Source organism: Humulus lupulus, chromosome 9, assembly GCF_963169125.1.
Source record: "Humulus lupulus chromosome 9, drHumLupu1.1, whole genome shotgun sequence".
Taxonomy (NCBI): domain Eukaryota; kingdom Viridiplantae; phylum Streptophyta; class Magnoliopsida; order Rosales; family Cannabaceae; genus Humulus; species Humulus lupulus.
In genome coordinates, this window is record NC_084801.1 from 75911455 (window position 1) to 75917541 (window position 6087).

Here is a 6087-nt window from a genome sequence, read left to right on the forward strand (position 1 = left end):
GACTAGTTAACCACATATTCAAGGAGTTGATCAGGGTAAACATGGAGGTGTACGTTGATGACATGCTGGTAAAGTCAGAAAAGGCAGAAGGACATGTGAAGGATTTACAAGAGTGTTTCAATGTTCTGAAAAAATATCAAATGAAGCTAAATCCTCTCAAGTGTTCCTTCGGAGTAGGATCAGGGAAGTTTTTAGGGTTCATCGTTAATTCTAGAAGAATCGAGGCTAATCCCATAAAGATCAAGGCCCTGATCGATATGAAATTGCCAGTAAAGATCAAAGATGTGCAAAGTTTGACTGGAAGGATTGCCGTACTTAGTAGATTTATTTCAAAATTAACAGATAAGTACGTCCCTTTCTTTAATCTACTTAGGGCAACAAAAAGTTTGAGTGGCTGAAGACTGCGAACAGGCTTTCCATGCCTTAAAAGCCCACATGGCGCAGCCTCCCGTCTTATCAAAGCCTGTAGATGGGGATACTTTGTTCATATACCTAGAGATCACTGAATATGCTGCTAGTGCGGTGTTAGTAAGAGAAGAAGAAGGCGTACAAAAGGCAGTATATTATGTGAGCAAGAGGTTAATCGGACACGAATTGAGATATCCGCCCATCGAAAGATTAGCCTATTGCCTAATTTTGGCCTCGAGGAAGTTACGTCCTTACTTCCAAGCCCATCCAATCACAGTCTTGATTGACCAACCCCTTCAACAAGTTTTGCAAGAGCCAGAGGTTACTGGTCATTTGTTGAAATGGGCAGTCGAACTCGGGCAGTTCGATATAACATACTCACCGCGAGCAGCAATAGAAGGACAAGTCTTGGCTGATTTTATTGTTGAATTTACTGAATTCCCAGACAGCGAGCAAGGTGAAAAGCCTAGTGCGCCTGAGCCTCAAGTTGAAGCACCCTCGTGGAAGCTATTCACAAATGGATCATCCATTGAATCTCATGCAGGAGCAGGAGTGATATTGATAACGCCGGAAGGGCATCGATTTCACTGCGCAATTAGGTTTGATTTTGCCGCTTCGAACAACGAAGCTGAGTTTGAAGCCCTAATCACTGGGTTAAGGTTAGCCAAAGACATGAACATTAAAGTGCTGGATATTTACAGTGATTCACAGCTGGTAGTGAATCAGGCCTTAGGGGAGTATCAAGCACGTGGCCTAAAAATGGTGGCCTATCTGAACAAAACAAAAGACCTGTTGGCACAATTTGAAAAATATACCCTCCAGCAAATACCCCGAGATCATAATTCAAACGCAGATGCCTTAGCCAAACTCACGAGTGCAAAAGATGCTGACACTTTGAATATAGTGCCAGTTGAATGGCTACACGAGCCAAGCATACGACCAGAAGAAACAAATATGGAGGTCCGGTTAGCAGATACATGGATGGCACCATACTTGGAGTATCTCATGAGCGGTATACTACCAGTAGATAGAAACAAAGCTAGGACCCTTCAGAGACAAGCTGTTAGGAATATCCTGGTCGATGGTGTTCTTTACCGAAGAGGATACTCAATGCCACTGCTCAGGTGTGTTACACCAAAAAAGGCTAAAGAGCTGATGAAAGAGGTACATGAAGGCTTCTGTGGAGACCACGCTGGGGGCCAGAGCTTATCAAAGAAGATTCTAAGGCAGGGTTATTTCTGGCCAACCATGAACGAAGACTCGATGGAGTTTTTGCAAAAGTGTGATAAGTGTCAGAGGTTTTCCAAGATCCCACAGGCAGCTTCTAATGAGTTAAAGCAGATGTAAAGCCCATGGCCCTTCGCAGTATGGGGTATTGATTTAATCGGATCCTTGCCGATAGGAAAAGGTGGGGTGAAATATGCAGTGGTGGCGGTTGACTACTTCACCAAATGGACCGAGGCTGAACCACTCGCAACCATAACGACAAAGAAACTACTTGATTTTTTCATCAAGAACATTGTTTGTCGATATGGATTGCCAAGAAATATTGTTTCGGACAATGGCACCCAGTTTGATAGTGACATGTTCACAGACTTCTGCAAAAGGCATGGCATCATCAAGAGCTTTTCTTCAGTTGCTCATCCGCACGAAAATGGGCAAGTTGAAAAAGTAAATAAGACATTGAAGGATACCCTGAAGAAAATGCTCGAGGAAGCTAAAGGAGCATGGCCAGAATAGCTGCCTGAAGTACTCTGGTCGTATAGAACTTCTCACCGAACAACAACAGGTCGTACCCCATTTTCCTTAGCATATGGGTATGAAGCCATGTTGCCTATTGAGTTAGATCCGCCCTCGCATCACAGAATTACATACGACCAAGACCAAAATAGCCAACTGTTGATGGAGTCCCTAGACCTGATCGAGGAGAAACGAGAAAAAGCGCAACTCCGAGTAGCTGCGTACCAACAAAAAGTCGCTCGGTATTTTAACTCCAAAGTAAAAGAAATAAAGTTCAGTGTCGGAGACTTAGTACTTCGAAGAGTTTTCTTAAACACCTGCGACCAAGCTGCTGGTGTACTCGGACCAAACTGGGAAGGACCTTACCAGATTGAAGAAGTCCTCCATCCAGGCACCTATAAACTTGCACGCTTAAATGGAGATCTCGTTCCACGTTATTAGAATGGAGAACACCTGCGCAAGTATTATCAATAAACAGTCCTTCTTAAAGGACTGGCTTGTATTAATTTTTACTTTTTACAAGTTTTGAAAAAGGGTTAGTCATGTTATATGGCTAATCGCTTATAAGTGTAAGATCTTTCAAATATCACTCGTAAAGACACGCTTAGTCCATTTAAATATGAGAATTATAAATGACTGTGCGCAGCTAGTTATTCTTGCCAAACTTTGTAACTTTTTACAAGTATTTGTTCATTACGTGTGTTGTTTTGCTGTATTATAAGTTTTGCATTTTATACCAAGCAGTAATGTTCGTACAGGTTGTGGTCAAGGCAAGTGACCAAGGACCTAAATCTCCTCAGTCACTTGGGGGGGCATATAAGGCACATAGAAAGCAAAGCATACCAAGAGGTATGTAAACACATGAACAAAATAAGTGAAAGCATGCTACGGTACTTAGAGTATTTTTCAAAAATTATATTTTGTTAAATCAAGCCAAAGTACTATGCTAGGTTCGGTCATGCGAACAGATGTTATAATAAAGCAAAAATATTATAATGTAAAAGGAATCCTTTTACACCGCGAGCAGTACTACTCAGATGTAACTGTTCAAGTAAAAGTAAAATGGCTGCCCTTGCAGTAATAAAAAATATTGTCTTTACATTGTGACCCCTGGGTCGTGTAGTTGAAATAACAGGAAAAAAAGGTTAAGGAGCTGGAGGGTCTTGAGGAACATCTTGGTCGACGGATGTGCCATCTTCAGTGTCTGCACCATCTATCCCTGCTGTCAGAGAAATCTTTGGGGAGGCAGGCACTTCAGCTCTCTCTTCTTCTTCCAGGCGAATGGCACACTGCGACATTAAAGTCCTCCTCAAGAGTTCTGACAGATAGTTGAAGTTAGCCTCCCGGTTGTGCTTCCAGAACTCGCAGAAGCAAAGATGAGTGGCTTCCTTGTATTTCACCAAGTTCTTGCTGGAACTTCCTCAAGCTCTTTCACTCGTTTTCCGAGTTCCTCCGCCTCCGACCTGCTTGCGATCAGATCAAGCTCGATCTGTACAGCTTGTTGATAGTTGAGTGTGGCTCTTTCCCTGAATTTTTCCCTGGCTTTGTTGGATTTCTTCAGGGCGTTCCGGGTTTCTAGCAGCTCCTTGGTCAGAGTAGCTTTTTGCTCAAACAGTTATTCTTTCTGCATAGACAGCTCCGTTTTCTCCTCAAGAAACTCGCCATTCTGTTTAGTAAGCTTGTTGTTTTTAGCTTCGAGTGCTTTCTTAGTCTCGGCGAGCCTGGTATCGAAATTTCTGCCCCGAGACACCAACGCCCCAGCACGGTGCCAGCCAGCGGTTATGGTCAGTAGTCCCTGAAGTCAGATTGAAAAAGATAGAGTAAAGGCAGGGAATCAAAAATAAATGTTACATCATCAAGAGTTGACTCACGCTAACTATCTTATTCAGCCCTCTATTGATAACTTGATCAGTCTCCATAGAGGAAGTTTCAGTAATAGCTGCCTGACTGCGTTTATGCTTGGAGAGCTTGTATATTCTCTCCCTGGCAGAGCTGACCACAATATTGAACAGGGAGCCTTCAGGCTAAGTACGCAATGTTTGGCCACTAGGAACCTTAGGAGAAGGCTGCTGGTCGACGAGTGTTGCAGCATTGGAAGTTTGATCAACTGAAGGAGTTGAGGCCAGCTGCTCGAGTGGCAATGGAGGTGGTGAATTCTCCTTTGAAGGGGCGGTAGCCGGAGGGTCTTCAGTTCGGGCCTTCTTTGAGGTAATTTTACTGCTCTCCCCTCGAGCCCTCTTGCTGTTCTTCTTCTAGCCAGAAGAGGCGGCAGCAGCCCTGTAATGCTCGAACACGTCCTTAGAGTCCATATCTGCACAAAAGGAAACAACGCAGGCAGTAAGACAAGATTTTCAAACAGGGCAAAAAAATGAAAGTGAAGAGATTACAAGTAAAGTACCCGAGCTACAACTATTGGTCGCTACATTATTTACTGAACTACTTACTGCCTGGAAGAAATCTGAATTTAAGATTGGAGCATTCTTAAAGTTTCCATCCCCGTCAAACAGATGATAGGGAATTGGCAAATTGTTTAAAAGCGAAATTACTATACCGTTGTCATCCGACGAATCGTCAGAGAGTTCGACGGCCTTCTGCTTTCCTTTTCCTTTGGGAGCTGAGGGCCTCTCTGCTCGATGAGTGCTAGCAGGTTCCCTGATTGTATCCCCAGTTGGTCTCCTCTGTGGAGGAGACGCTTGGGGTTGCTGCTCGAGTTCCACTTTGGCGCGAGCACTCCCTGCCGAAGGACCACTCATATTTGGTTGAGGGCCCCAGAGGCCAGCCAACTTAAGGTTAGCCTCTGTAAGTAGAATTTTGACACTCTTCTCAGCATCTGACATGCTGGCTAAGAGTGCCGCTCTTGACTCCAACCCTGGAGTTGGGTTTGGTAGCAGCCATGGGCCTGGAACACATTAAATGTTTAAGACATTGTGGTGGAAAAACACTAAGTGAAGAAGCCAGCTAGTGATGTGAAAGTTTTACCTCCTCGTGCGGAAGCCAAGTTGTCTGCGACCAGGTCAGGCGTAAGGAAATACTCCTGGTGGTACCTCCCCACGTTCGAGATGTGGGTCATGTCAGTTAGGAATGTGCGCCCAGTTTCCTGATGACAAAGATGGAAGATGTTGGTTTTTATTGATCAAATCAGAGATTATACACAGTGGAACAACAATCAAATTGTTAGATTAATCCTATAAGATTTCTAGATCTACTTCTTCACATACATATATATATTGAATCAAGGACATGAACAGAAAAATTACCTCAGGTCCTTCCTAGCTGCTATCTTTTCGTATGGCTAAATCCTCGAGATCTCAAACCGAGATCTTCCAAAATGTTCTCAGGCACACAAAGAACGAGTGTGGGCTCGCTATACAAATAATAGGCAATAAACTATTTATCAGATGTTCTCAACACATGAGATCTGATAAAGTTTTGGACCTAGGTTTTGTGAAGAATAATGAGTTTTGTTTATGTCACTGTTCTCTTTCTCTGAGAGAGATTCCTACATATTTTTCTATCCCTGAAAAGTTACGTTCTATAAACTGATATCCTATATTTAATATATACAATATATTAAAATATTTGTTATTTTAAACAAATTCAAAATAACTGATCAGTTATCAGATTTTTGTTTAAATAATAATATTTTAATCATATTAAAATATCTCATTATTTATTTAATATTTAAATAACTAAAATTGTGGAATCAAGAGACTGAACACACTCTCTTATGCGTGTAGTGCAGTGACTGTGCACTGTGCTACACGTGTACCACATGGCTGTGATGGCATATGTTTTTTCCCAATTTTTATTATTATTTAAATACCAAAAATCCCAAAAATAAATTAATTCAAAATTAATTATATTTTTGTTAAATCAAATAATTAATTAATTCTTAATTAATTAATTACAAATAATTAAACAATAATTATGTTTGATACA